The sequence below is a fragment of the Grammomys surdaster genome, unplaced genomic scaffold (genome assembly GCF_004785775.1).
Source record: "Grammomys surdaster isolate TR1022 unplaced genomic scaffold, NIH_TR_1.0 318, whole genome shotgun sequence".
Classification (NCBI taxonomy): domain Eukaryota; kingdom Metazoa; phylum Chordata; class Mammalia; order Rodentia; family Muridae; genus Grammomys; species Grammomys surdaster.
Genome location: NW_021604737.1, coordinates 617778 through 633230, shown reverse-complemented (window position 1 = coordinate 633230; position 15453 = coordinate 617778). Strand labels below are relative to the sequence as shown.

Genomic DNA, 15453 nt, shown 5'->3' with positions numbered 1-15453 from the left:
AGAGGCTTAAACATGGATTTCCCACTTCAGCCAAGCCTGTGGATTCTTGTACTATGACAGTGCCATCATGAGCATATCCCTCTATTTCTGGTCCTCCTCCCAAGTGAAGGGCAAGTGAGTCCAACTTTGGCTTCTTCCTCCACATCTGGCCACCAAGAGAGCATGGGCCTGTTGTCCTGACAGTAATCAGGACACAAGATGGCAAGAAGTTCTTTCATGCCTGCTTTTGCTTCATATTGCCCCATGAAGAAGAGCAGATTTACTACCTGCCGCAGATCCATTCTGCCACTGTGGTTGCCCCATGTGACTGCAGCAGCATATCAGAAGAGGAAGTGCCCCTGCCACATGAGGAAGACTAGGACAACGAATCTCACCAAACCCCCAGAATATTGGGATGTTCAAGAGAATGAGAATCAGGCCTTGCCTGTCAAGACTCTGGTGCTTCTCAAGGGCTCCAAAGACAAAAAAAAAAAAAAAAAAAAAAAAAAAAAGTACAGCTTCCAACATTGTGGCTCTTCTGAAAGAGGCAGCACACAGAACCCAGTGAAAGGGTAAACAAGTATGGGAGAGTACATCACAACCTTGACCTTGTTCACTACACCAACCTAACATCAGTAGGCTCTCTAATGTTCTAGTAACATCAAAGTTGTCCATCTAGTTACTGAGTGTGCTCCATATGAAACATTTAATAATGGCGGATGGCCTGTTGCAGGAAGAAGAGTCAAAGCAAACATTCAGACAGATTGTGGAAACCATAATGTACTCCCACTACCTTGACATTGTCCATCCAGACATAAAACCCTAGAATATCCTTAGAAATGCAGAGGATAAGGTTAAGTTGATATAACTGTCCTGGCCATCAATTGTAGACCTGGCCCTTTACTGACTTGGCGGTGTGGGACCAAGGGCTGTTATGTCCCAGACCTCATACTAGGGGACCCATATTATGATTAGGAGGGAGATGTGTGGAGTATGGGTATGTACCTCTATTTTGTCACTACTGGGTACTACTCCATCAGAGGCAGCATCATGAAAGAGACTGAGAAGATTGCCATGGGGACCTTTGACATTCCAAATTGTGTCTCTGGGCAACTTGGAAACCTAATTCACCAGATCCTCACATTTTCCCTAGAGTTGAGGCCATCCATTTAACACATTAAGCGACATCCATGGCTCATGAAATGTGAACTATGTATCCCAACTGTGACCTACCCAGTTTCCAATATTATAGACATGCTCTGTGGCATGGAGTTTAATACCTATGAAAACTTGCAATCTCTGCAAATGTAGAAATATGATAAATCAATGGGGACATATTTGATTTTAAAAGAACAGGGGCACAAATTGTTTGAGCATGCATCTACCACTTCAGCCAAGCCTTTGGATCCATGCCCTACATCACCCCATCACCAGGACATGCCTCTAACTCTGGTCTTCCTCTAAATAGAAGGGCCAGTAAGCCCAACTTTGGCCTCCTCCACATCAAGCCCTCAGCAGAGCAGGGGCCTATTGCCTTGACACTATCAGGACACAAGGTGGCCAGAAGTGTTTTCATGCCTCCCATTGCTCTACATTGTCCCCCAAAAAAGAAGAGCAGCGCTTCTAGCTGTGCTGTCCATTCTGGAGCTGTGGCTCCCCCATGTGTCTGCAGCAGCATATTGGAAGAGAAAATGCCTCTGCCACGTGAGCAAGATTTTGACATGGAAACATCATCTCCCAATCAGGGTGCTTCAAGAGACCGCCCATGAGGCTCAGGACTTGCCTGTCACGTCTCAGTTGTTTCAAGATATATTTGAAGACAAAAAACCATCGAATACTTTACAACAAAGTGGATCCTCTGAAATAGGTGGGACACAGAACCCAATTACAGGGTAAGAGAATATGGTTGATTCACAACCTTGACTCTTTTCACTACACCATCCTAAAATCAGTAGACTTTTCCAGGTTATACTACATTAACACCGTTCAATCTAGTTACTGAGTGTACTTCAGGAGGAAACATCTTTATCCTGATCACAGAGGATTTTCTACTGCAGAAGAAAAAGGCATTAAAATATTCAAGCATATAATTTCAGTCATAAAGTACTAATACAACCTTGACATTGTCAATCAAGACAGTAAGCCCCTACTTTTCTTCAGAAATAGAGAGTGTAATGTGGAGGGAGTAGACTTTGGCCTGGCCATCAAGTGTAGACAGAGAATCTCACTGAAATAGCAATGTGGGAACAAGGGCTTTTATGCCCCAGAGCTTGGACTATGGGAGCCACAGGATGGCAAAGAGGCAGATATGTGAGCCTGGGAAAGCTACTCTATTTAACGAACACTGGGTATCATGAGTTCAGAGCAAGGACTATGAAAGAGATGGACAGAAACATTTCCATGGGGACCTGTAAAATTGCAGCTCAAGTCTCTTTGCAACTGGAAAACATTATTCACCAGATCCACTGAAATATCGAAGAGATAATGCCCTTTATTGTAGTCATTGAAATACATCCATGGGTCATGAAATGTGAAGGAAATATCCCAACAGTGACTTACCCAGAGTACAGTATTAAAGATATGCTCTGAGGCATAGTTTTAAATGCAAAGATCTTGGTATCCATGGAATAAAACCATGGTGATATGATAGGTACATATTTGATTTTCAATGATCAGGTACAGAAGAGGCTTGAACATGGATTTCCCATTTCAACCAAGTAAGTGGATCCAATGCCATCATGAGCACATCCCTGTATCTCTGGACTTCTTTTCAAGAGAAGGGCAAGTGAACCCAACTTTGCCTTTTTCCACATCTGGCCCTCATGAGAGCATGGGCCTGATGCCCTGACACTATCTGGACACAAGATGGCAAGAAGTCCTTCCATGCCTGCCTTTGCTTCATATTGTCAATGAAGAGCAGATTTACTACCTGTGTCTTCCGTTCTACCACTGTCGCTGCCCCATGTGACTCCAGCATCATATCAGAAGAGGAAGTGTCCTTGTCACATGAGGAAGACACTGACAAGGAAATGTCATCCCTCTTCATAATATTGGGTGCTTCAGGAGACTGAAAAAGAGAGTTAAGCCTTGCCTGTCAAGACTCTGGTGCTTTCCAAGGGCTCCAAAGACAAAAAACTACCATGTAGCTTCCAACAAAGTGGATTCTCTGAAAGAGGAAGAACACAGAACTCAATGAAAGGATAAACAAGTATGAGAGGGTGCATCACAACCTTCACATTGTTCACTACACCATCCCAAGATAATTAGCCTCTTCCAGATTCAGGTAACATCAAACTTGTCCATCTAGGTACTGACTGTGCTTCATATGGAAACATATAATAATGGCCGATGGCCTGCTGCAGGAAGAAGAGGCAAAGAAAACATTTAGACAGATTGTGGAAGGAATAACGTATTGCCACAACCTTGACATTGTCCATCCAGACATAAAACCCTAGAATATCCTCAGAGATGCAGAGGGTAGTGTGAAATTGATAGAACTGTCCTGGCCATCAGGTGCAGACCTGGCCCCTTACTGATTTGGCAGTGTGGGACCAAGGGCTGTTATGTCCCAGAGCTCATACTAGGGGAGCCATATTATGATTAGGAGGCAGATATGTGGAGTTTGGGTATGTTCCTGTATTTTATCACCATTGGGTACCACCCCTTCTGAGGAAGCACCATGAAAGAGACTGAGAAGAAGATTGCCATGGGGACCTTTGACATTCCAAAATATGTCTCTGGGAAACTTGGAAACCTAATTCACCAGATCCTCACATTTTCCCTAGAGATGAGGCCATCCATTTAAGACATTAAGCGACATCCATGGCTCATGAAATGTGAACTATGTATCCCAACTGTGACCTACCCAGTTTCCAATATTATAGTCATGCTCTGCGGCATGCAGTTTAGTACCTACGAGAACTTGGAGTCTCTGCAAATGAAGAAATAAGATGAATGAATAGGGATATATTTGATTTTAAAAGAACAGGTACACAACCTATTTTGAGTATGCATCTACCACTTTAGCCAAGCCTTTGGATCCGTGCCCTACACCACCTCCATCAGCAGCACATACCTCTAACTCTGGTCTTCCCCTAAATAGAAGGGCCAGTAAGCCCAACTTTGGCCTCCTCTACATCAAGCCCTCAGCAGAGCAGGGGCTTATTGCCTTGACACTATCAGGACACAAGGTGGCCAGAAGTGTTTTCATGCCTCCCATTGCTCTACATTGTCCCAAAAAAGAAGAGCAGCGCTTCTAGCTGTGCTGTCCATTCTGGAGCTGTGGCTCCCCCATGTGTCTGCAGCAGCATATTGGAAGAGAAAATGCCTCTGCCACGTGAGCAAGATTTTGACATGGAAACATCATCTCCCCCTCAGAATATTGGGTGCTTCGAGAGACTGCCCATGAGAATCAGGACTTGCCTGTCATGTCTCTGTTGTTTCAAGTTGTATCTGAAGACAAAAAACCACCAAATACTTTACAACAAAGTGGATCCTCTAAAATAGGCAGGACACAGAGCCCAATGATAGGGTAAACATGTATTGGCAGTACATCACAACCTATACATTGTTCACTATACACTATCTTAACATCATTAGCCTCTTTCACATTCTTGTAAGATCAAAGTGGTCCATCAACTTACTGAGTGTGCTCCAGGAGGAAGCATCTTTGATCTGATCATGGAGAATGTCCAAGTACAGGAGGATCAGAGAAAAAATGTTCAGGCATATAGTGTCATTCATGAATTACTAATAAAATCTTGACATTGTCTATTGAGATAGGAAACCCTAGATTTTCTTCAAAGGCAGAGAGGGTAATGTCATGATAGTTGACTTTGGCCTGGCCATCAAGTGCAGACCCAACACCTTACTGAAACGGCAGTGTGAAACCCAGGACTTTTATGCCCTAGAAGTCTTACTATGGCAGACATTTGATGGTAAGGGATCAGATGTGTGGAATCTGGGTGTGCTATTCTAGTTTATCACCACTGGACGACACTACTTTAGAGGAAGCCACATGAAAGAAAAAAGAAAGGAAAGCTATAAGCTCTATATAAAGACTGCCACTGGGACCTGTGATATTCTCCCACACTTTTGTGGGCAACTTGAAAATCTAATTCACCATATCTTCACAGTTCCTTCAGATGAGGCCCTCCATTGAAGACATTGAGAGAAATCCATGAGTCATGAAAGGTGAAGTAAATACTGTGAATGGGACCTCACCAGATTAAAACAACATAGTCATGCTCTGAGGCATGGGTTTTAAGGCCAATGAGATCTTGAAATCCCTGTAAAAGCAAATATGGTGAACAGATGAGTACATATTTGATTTTAAAAGAACAAGTACACAAGGGGCTTGAGCACGGACCTGCCTCTTCAGCCAAACTTGTGATTCCATGCCCTATGCCACCCCCATCACTAGCACATCCCTCTGTCTCTGATTTTCCTTTAATTAGAAGGGTCAGTGAATCCAAGTTGGCCTCATCCACATCTTGCCCTTGGGACTGCATCGTATTGTTGCCCTGATACTATCAGGACACAAGATGTCAAGAAGTGTTTTCATGCCTGTCATTGCTTCACATTGTCCGAAGAACAGCCAAGAAACTGTCTGTGCCCTTCATTCCGTAGCTTTGGCTAACCTGTGTGTCTGCTGCACCAGGATATAGGAAGAAGGAATGACTCTGCCACCTGAGGAAGACTGACAAGGAAATCTCATCACCCCGTCAGAATATTGGGTGCTTCTGGGTGCTTCAAGTGATTGTGCAAGAGAATCAGGTCTTTCCTGTCAAGACTCTGTTGCCTCCAGAGGGTTCCAAAGACAAAGACCCACAATATATATTTTCCATGAAAGTTCCTCCTCTGAAAGAGGCAGGATGCAGAACCCAATGAAAGGATAAGTGTGGGACGGTGCATTACACCCTTGACATTGTTTGCCACACCATCCTAAGTTCATTAGCCTCTTCCAGGTTCTAGTGGCATCAAACTGGGTCCATCTAGTTACTGAGTGTGGTCCAGGAGGAAACTTCTTCGACCTGATAATTGAACATGTCCCACTGCAGGAGGAAGTAGAAAAAATAATATTCAGTCAGATATAGAGTCAGTCATAAAGTACTGCCACAATCTTGACATTGTTCATGGAGACATTAAACCTTCAAAAATTTTTCAAATTGCAGACAGAAATATGAAGCTAATTGAGGATGATTTCCAAGTTGCAAATCAAAAGTTCTTCTCACATAAAAGAGTTATCTGTGCACTAGGCAGCATTCTTTGAGAAGACATGAACAAATATCTGTGATCCTGATGTTCAACCAACAATAGACCACAGAATTATTTCACCCAAGTCTAACTTATTCAACCAGTGGATTTACAGAAGCTCCATGCTCAAGTATGCATGTGGCTTCACTGATAATAAGGTATGACTCAAGTACAGTTCTCAAAGTTTCTGACACAGTACTGCCTTCATCTTAGAAAAGCTGCATTTCTGGAGCCTCTGATAACTGTATATCTGGACATGCTTGTCATTGTTGAACAATATAAGTACCCCAAGTTGGTAGGACTTTGTATTTGCTCTTCCTTTAAATAACCTACATTTTAGCAGTCCCAAATGTGATTATATACTCAACCTCAAGGGCCACTAATATATGTGCTGTCTTTGACTTGTGAATGAGTAAATGTCAGCCTATTTGATCCACTAATGCAATAGGAACTAAGGTCTGCATCTTCCTTACTTCTGCTGCAATAAGACACCATGATCAAGACAGCAAACTTATAAAAGTGAATGTGTACTTCAGACTCATATTTACAGACTAAGAGTCTTGTGGCACAGCAAAGGCATTGTGAGAGGAACAGCTGAGAGCTCACTTGGTCCACAGGTGGGAGGCAGAGAGGGAATGAATCATTGGGAATGGCCTGGGATTTTCAAACCTGCAAACCAAGCTCTAAGGACACAGCTCTTTCCAAGACCACACTGCCTAATCCTTCCCAAACAGATGTACCAACATTGATCGGTGTTGAATCACAGAATCTTATGGGGACCAACCTCATTCAAACCCCTACATAGGTCCTTAGCATCTTCACTGGGAAGAAAAAGGCCATGAAGGCAAATATCAACACAGCCACTGTGCTGATATGGTGAGAGGGATACCCTCCACTTTGTGTTCACATGGAGCATTTGTGTGGGAATTGTAATTGAAAAAGAAACACCATCTGTGGTCTTGGTTGGGATTTTGTTCCTATAGTCCCTATATATAAATATATAAATATATATATAACCTATATATATATATATAACATATATATATATATATAAAAAACCAGGGAGCTGGTTTTTTTCTTTTGTTGCAACCAAAGGACTCCTATGTACCTATCTTGCTTTAATTTCTAGTCCATGTGGTGGGATTTTCCTTGGACCTGTCTTTCAGTAAATGTCAAGGAAGGTACTCAACCTCACTTCATGGCCAGCCTCTTCAGAAAGAGAAACCTCAGGAGTCAGTTTATGGTTGTTTCCTACTGTTGTGTGGGCTTGACTCTGTAAAATTAGCCTACTCTGGCCTTGCAGGGACTGAAAGCCATAAAAATACTAGCCTGGAAAGCACAGAGAAGCATCTGTTTTGATATCGATGTTCTAAGCATCTGAATTCAAATTTTAAGTCCCATGACAACATCTAGTTTTTTAAGAAAATAATTGAATTTTCATCCTGGCAGAAGAACCTTCCAAACTGTGTGAAGCAAAGGCACAGATACTATCATATCACATCATAGTGGCTTTCTAATACTGTCCCAAACAAAGCCCAAAGCACCTACTTATGCAGACAGCAGTGTCAAGTGTTCAAATTTGCTTTTTTTTTCTTTTATTCAATGGACTTATATATTTGGAAATGCTCAATATACAAGATGCCCACACAATTATAATTGTTACCCAATAACTAAACTTTGATATGAATTGTTACCCGAGCCTGCCAGAGACCCACACATCTTCCTTTATGCTGCTAGCCTCTTCTCCTCCCTTTCCTCTTCCTTTCTCCTCCCTTTCCTCTTCCTTTCTCCTCCTTTCCTTTCTCCCCCTCTTCCTCACTCTGCCTACCTCTTCTAGTGCCCAATCACCGAGCTCCACTGCAAATACAATGTAGCAGGAAAATATCCTGTTAGAATAATAAAAACCTTTTTTCAAAATAAAATAGAGCACAACTATTACCAATTTGTAATAGTAAAGTACAAGATAGACCTAAGGCTCAGTTCATCATCATTGTCAATAAAAGACCATTGCCATCTATCTTAACTTAAAAAAACAATTCTGTACCTTGTCTATGTCCTGGCTTTAGAAAGAATTCCATCTGAAAATCGTCCTCTCAAATCTGTTATCTCAAAATAAATAGTCTGGGTTGGCTAGAGACTATAAATCTTCAACCCTGTCAGAAATCCAAGAATGAGTGAATTAACTGAAAATATGGGAAACACAAAGCATAGCTTCCAAAACTCAGCCAATTTATATAGACTGTTGATTACCTGGACAGTCCCTTATACTTTAAAACATTGGAGCATCTGATCTTCAGCCTTCTGGCCCAGGATCATCTGGCAGACCTTTAATGCAGAATATTTAAGGGCTGATAACTCTGTCTTGGCAGATATAGTCATTCTCTACTATTTCACAAATGTGCCCATTTTCTGGACAGTATTTTGTCTGTAGATGAAAGGAGCCAATTTTTGCCTAGTGGCTGTCTCATTACTACTTGAGTAACTACAAAGATGCTCAATTTCTTCTTAGAATCTAAGACAGGGAAGCTGACAGGAGCAGACAGGTCTCTAGACAAATGATCTTAAAGAAATGTCTGTAACAACGATTCTGTGGACGTCTGATGTTTTTGAAAACCAACTATCTATGTAAAGCAATCTGGACTTTTGTCCATTAATTACTCTCATATATTTCTAATTAAAATCTAGAAGGCACCCTAACAATAAACTCAGAGCCATGAATTTGCTATAGGCTCTTAACTCCCAGGCTAATCATCTCAGATCAGTAAAAAATGTTAAAGAAGGACTGGGTCCAAGCCTTGTACCCACAAAATTTTGAACTAATAGAAGAAATTATACCAATAAAACTCTTGAATTTGTATCAAAATAAATTTTGTACCATCTAAGAAATTATGAGTTCAGCTTAGTAATAATTATACAGATTTCTACCAGTAGATTATGGTTATATAATCAATTCTAGATATCCCTCCATGTTCCAATAAAAGCCATTACTAAAATCTCTAGAAAGACAACCTAATAATAACCACCTCAGGCCCTGAAGCCAAGGAATTGGGATGCCAACTCTTCACTAATTTCTTCAAGTAGAATTTGGGCTTTGAGATATTTGAAGTGCGGCTGGGGGAAGGGTAAATGGGAGAGTTAGTTTGCCTTAAGAAGGCTACACCAACAACTGATAAGCCTCTGATGTCTGTGCCTAAACTAGGTCCAGCTGGAAGTCTAGGACATCAGGAGTTCAGGCAGGTCAGTTCAACAGGCTGTATATTCTGTAATATACAAATCTCAACACAAATTTTAGTATCATCAAGATAATTTTTGTTTGATTCGCTGGAATCTAGTCTTCTGGAGGCCTACCTCTGTCATGTCTAATCCATATAATTCTGGGAGGTATAAATAACATAATCAGTCATCTTTTCTGAAAACACAAAGACAGAATCTTTTCCCCAAATCAGCATATCCTTGAGCCAGTAACCAGAAGAACATTTATACAGACCTCTTTTCCAAAGGAAAAATATAACAAAACTGAGAATCCCACCCATTTTGAAATTTAAAACAATCTAAAACAAATGAAGTAACTAAAGTATTGTATGTGCCTATTCTAAAGTATTGTATGAGCCTTCCCTATTTTGCCAAGCAAGATTTAAACTCAGAATTCCCGTGGAGCCCAACGTTAGATGGAACCTGAGTGTCCTGTGAGGCGTATCAAAGCAATATAAGTTTATACCATCTTTTACACAACTAATTCACACTTCTATCTATTCCTACTTATAAGCAGGCAGCTAGTCAAAGCAGGATTTAAACCCAAAGTTCCCAGGGAGGCCACATTAGACAGAACTCGAGTATCTTGTAAGACAAATTAGAGTAACATGTTCACACCATTTTTCTGTTTGGCTCTCTGCCTAGAGCAGCCTTCTAGTTATACACTGTACTCTCTACAGTCAGTAATAATAATTTTCCCTATCTTAGTTCCGAACCACGGACTAGATTCCCCACGTGATTCAGACAAATCTATTTAAAAATCTTTCTTAAAAGCAAATAATCCCTATATTATAATTTCACAGTTAAATCAGAATCTGCCCCAAGATGGAGGCTTTTTCATTTGGCTCTCTGACTCAGAGCAGCCAACTATGTTATACCTGTCTATCTGTAGGCCACAAACAAATTTTACCTACCTATCATTGTTCCAAACTGCGGGCTAGATAACCCATGTGAATCAGACAGAAGTATTTTTAAATCTTTCCTAATCAATTTTAATTTTCAGTACAAATCTCTCTGCTCTAAAAGTGGATTACTTTATTATTTTTCTAACAAAAATCAGCCTGCAATTTCTCACAGCAGGGGACCTCTGTCTGCAAGCAGTTTCTTTGTTTCAAAGTCCGTTCCCCCCACCCTTCCACCTTGCTGGAGTCACATGACTTGTCCCAGTGCTACTCACTTACTTTAAAAAAAAATACAACTATAACTCTCAGGTAAATAATATTAAATTTCTACTGAATTTTTGTCCAAAGTTGGTGCACCACCTGATAAGGTAGATATTTATTAAGGCCGCGTCACAGTCGGACTAGCTACCTGGACCGCTCACTATGTTCCTGCGCTATAAGCGGCCTGAGGCCAAGGAACAGCTCAATGGAGACCATGCTATAGGCTGTAATATAATAAATGCATGCCTACACAGAGGAGTACTGAAGCTCAGGGATGAGGAACAAAACATGGACTGAATTTATTTGTGAGTGATTTCAACAGCAGAATTGGAAGAAGGGAGACAGAAAGGACACGAGGGGCTGCTGGGCTGGAGGCTGAGGAGGGACTGTGGCACCCTCTCTCCTGCCAGAAGCCCTTTGTGATGAGGAGGCCACACCTGTGTGATGTGCCTGAGCCCTCCTCACACATCTCACACTGCACTCCAGGACTCAGTGGTCTGACAGCTGCACTGGGATTCAGAAGATGGAGAATTTTCTCCTCCTGATGAATAGCGTTAGTGACTCATGGATGAGCCTCAGCTCATAGCAATGGACATGATCATTGCCATTGTGTGTGGAGCTGGGCTCTTTTTCTTACTAATCCCATTCCTGAAGGAGCACCCAGTGTCTCCACCACCTGGGAGCAAAAGGAAAATCCCAAATGTGAGGAGAGACTTGGTTTTTACACAGTGGAGTGGCATTCTGTTCTTCATGAATGTTATTCTCATATTTTTTAGAAAGACAGGAGTAGTGATAAATTTTGGTATTTTTTTAAAAAAACATGAAGATAAGAATAAATTCTTTTATTTTAATCTCAGATATGAGATATGGGGCTGCTTCAAATTGTCCACAGTAGCTGAGTATGACTTGCCTCATGTCCAAGCCGGGACATGATTTTGCCAGCAGCTGATAGTCTCTCTGTTCCTGTGACTGTTGGAATTCTGGGGACTTTTCAGAGAATATATAAATGCTAGGTCCTTGGGAGACATGGTGGGTTGTCCTTTGTTGTTGGTTTTCGCTTGGTTGTGTTTGTGGTTTTTTCAGTAGTTGTATGCAGAGAAGAGAGAAGAAAAAGAAACTTGGTATCTTGACAGTGAAGATGACATTTCCCTAAGGAACTCAACCTCCCAATCATCAGAAAGTACTCTAACAATCATGTCTCCCCCTTTCCCCTCTATCCTTTTTTTCTCTTCTATCAAGTGTTAGGGGATAGAATGGGTCAAAGAAAAGGGGTGGAGAAGATTGGAAGAAAGACAAACCTACAAAGTAGCTAATGTCTAGCTACAGACAGGTGAGGGAAAATCTCTACAAAGAGTCTGAAGGGGCTGACAGGCAGAGCAGAGGTGAGAGGGCCCTGACGTGTCTGTCTGAAGCTCTCAGACCATCTGTACAAGGAGGCAGAGAAGTCACTAAGGACAAGTGAGGCTCCATTGACAGACCGCATTTCTAAGTTGATGGGAACACAGGACAAGCTCAGAGAAAGATCATCTGTCCTCTGTTCAGGTGCTTGTTTTTGTTGGAGTTGAGCTGATGAGAAGCAGGTGATGAGACCAAGGGCCTCAGATCAGGGCTTGAATCTCCCCTGGTCTGAGGAATCAGATATCACCTGATAGCCCAGAGGCAGCTTCAGAGCTCAGACTTGGCTAGAATCCTGTCTGAGAAACACTGACTGAGGACATCTGAGGTAACTGTGGCATAGACAGTGCCTTCTTCTGTTTTCCCAACAAGGTGACAAGGAAATGTGTTTATGTGCAGGGTGAATGAGTCAAGGATGGATGAGAGAACACTTCCTGGAAAATGCAGGTTTTGTGTTATCCATGACCAATGAGAGCAGGAAGCTTGTCTACCAGAGAGAGGAAGAAGGGTCGTCTCCTTGTTTCAAGAGTCGGACCTGTGCGGTGTCATGTCCTACCAATGAGAGATGATACAGGCATCCCTACCAATTTTAAGCCTGCCTCAGGAAACAGGGACTGTATTTGAAAGACACCAAAAGTTACGATGACCAAAAATGTCAAAAACTATTAGCAAGCACACTGGGAACTTGCCCCACAGGGGCATCCTGCTTACTAAAGCTATCAGGCCAGCCTCCATCCATTCTGAGCATTGTTAGATGCTCCAGCACAATAAGGAGCCACAGAATAAACACAAGGCAACGACTGTGGGAAAACAACAAGGAACCCCCATCAGATTCCCACCACCCAGGAAACTGTCCCAGCTTCAGGGACATTTCCCACAAACAGTGACCATTATTGCAAAAGCGGGCCTCAACTCTCCCAGCCTGCCCAGCCCTCCATCCTCAACTCCAAAAGCTTCAAATGTAGAGAAATGATAGGGACTGTGCCCACAGGGGTACCCTTAAAGAAGGACATAGCTAAGTCTGATGTGCATAACACCATCAAGAAAGGCCTTGGTATTGGGGCAAAAAAAAAAAGGTGGCTTGCATTATATGCAGCTCCCCTGAGAGGGGCTGAAACCAAGGAATTCTGTACAGAGGATAGACAAACTGTCTAGCATGAACCCTGCTGAGCATCATTCCCTGCTTGACTCAAAGACTGAAAGGAAGCTGGCATCAAACTTCACAGAGCTTCCAGTGAAATGCAAAAGGAGACCATATCTGCAGATCCTTGAGGCAAGGGATCTCACCCCACCTGGGTTTCAGCCTCAAACCTCCCCCAGGTTGTGTATCCCTCCTCACCCATCTGTGATTCCAAGGCTGAACACTATTTCAAGGCTGCCACAGTCCTATAAAATTTCCATCACCAAGATCCAGGAGGGACACTGGTAGAAAGTGCATCTGCTGCCAGGCTAGAAAGTGCTGTGTTTATAGACTCACTTCCAAAGGTTCAGGAAACCCAAAGAGCCTCTCCACCTGCTGCCAGCCATGGGGCCTCAAAGGCCCATCCAGTTCCATTGCAGAGATATGTGAGTGTTCAGTAACCTGCTTTCTACTTCCAGGAAGCAAATCCTCAGCAGAACAGGACTATCTGAGGCACTGGAAAAGGCAACCTGCAACCACATACCAACCCCAAAATGGCCAAGCATGCACCACAGAAGAGCTTCCAGGAAGTGGACTCAGGACATTGCCCCAAGAGTGTGACAATGATAGGCCCTGGAGAAAGGGCCCCAACTTCAGAAGCCAAAGAAACTAATACTATTGAGGTAAAAGAAGAGCCACCTCATGCATGGAGAGTGAGTCTGGGATCCAGTGAGATTCACAATGGCCAGGACATTGATATTGTAGGAATGTAGGAATTTCAGGTCTCAAGAATCTCAGGTTTAGGTAAACTCAAGAATTAACTGCCCCAGGACACATCCTGGGAGAAGCACATTCCAGAGACTGAGAGCCCAAAATAAGGGGTAATCAGGAAGATGGGCCCTTAACACAATACACCTGGGTAAACAGAAGTCACTTAAGATAACCCTCTTTGTTGTAAAAGATAAGGTGCAAATTTGAGTTACTTAGAAACCAGGTGGGAGTAGGGGGGTGGGTAGGGGCACATCAGCAGAGAAGCAGGAGGAAGGGCGATGGGATAGGGGGTTCCTGGGCAGAGGGTGGGGAGGTAATGGGGTAAGGGGATAACATCTGAACTGTAAATAAAATATCCAGCCAAAAAAAAAGGAAGGAACCGGGACTGGGAATAGAAATGGCTGTTTGAAATCCTCTAGGGTTATTGTTTAAAAAGTAATTAACTGTCCTTGTGAATTCTGTGAAAATGGTATATAAACTGCCCTTAGCTTTAGTTCAGGGTTCTTCTTGCCTGCATGCAAGTGAACCCCAGTACACTGGTTTTTATCAATTTATCAATAAACCTCATGTTAGTGCAGCGAATCCTGTCTGTGTTTCTTGGTGAGTGCATCCCCTGGTTTTGGATCTTCAGGTCCAACAATATCAGTCCCAGGGTCTTTGGGTCTTTAGGGGGCAACAGAAGACAAGGCCATCTCCAAACACCTATGCCACAACACTCACAGGACTCAACTCCAAAAACACAAGGGTACAGTAAAATTATCTTTAGTGAAAACAAGTAGCCAGAGCCCTGGCCTGTGAGACCTCATCCCAATGGCCCCAGTAGCTGACCCTGCTAAGGTCAGCTTGTCTTCATAGCACACTCTGCCCAACTTCCAGATCAGATGCCAAAACCCCAAGACTTCCCAGAGCTTATGTGATGGCTTCATGAAGAGACATGAAAGGGTAGATACTCAAGATAAGAGTTCCAAAGGATAAGATCAAAGTGAAGGATCTCAAAGGGGTTCATCCCCAATGAAGAGAGGCATAGTATTATAAGATCTAGAGCCATGAGCCAGGAAGAAAGGCTTGGGAGAGTAAGGCCTTCTATCCTGAGCTCCACACAGCTCAAGGATACAGCCAAGACTTGGATACCAGAAAAAGGAGAGGCTACTTCTAAAAGCTCTTAGAAGAACATCCCAAGGAATGCTTTACAAGATGGAAACCTCAGCACAAAATACAATGGGAAAGGGGATTCTTTAAAGAATGATCACCTCCCACCAGGTAATGAACAGACACAGGAAGTCTTAACAAAGAAAACTGTCATCTACAGTATGATTGCTGCAAATGTTCTGTTCCAGATGCTGGAGAACACTGAAGGGGACCCATCAAAGATAGAAGGGTGTAAAGTGGAATCACCGACATCCTAGTAGGGTGACCCATCCCACTCTTCTGAGAGTCTGTGTGACATAAACCATAGCAGAGCAGCAACCAGAATGACTGTGGCCATGCCAACCCCAAGATGCATAACTATCCCTTCAT

General features: G+C 42.7%; 3 pseudogenes; all 3 read left to right on the top strand.

Annotated features, from left to right (window-relative positions):
- The first annotated feature begins 691 nt into the window (after positions 1 to 691).
- On the top strand, positions 692 to 1748 carry LOC114629859 (annotated as a pseudogene).
- A 1572-nt stretch (positions 1749 to 3320) lies between these two features.
- LOC114629858 lies at positions 3321 to 4485 on the top strand (annotated as a pseudogene).
- A 316-nt stretch (positions 4486 to 4801) lies between these two features.
- LOC114629857 overlaps positions 4802 to 15453 on the top strand; it is a 10815-nt pseudogene continuing 163 nt past the window's right edge.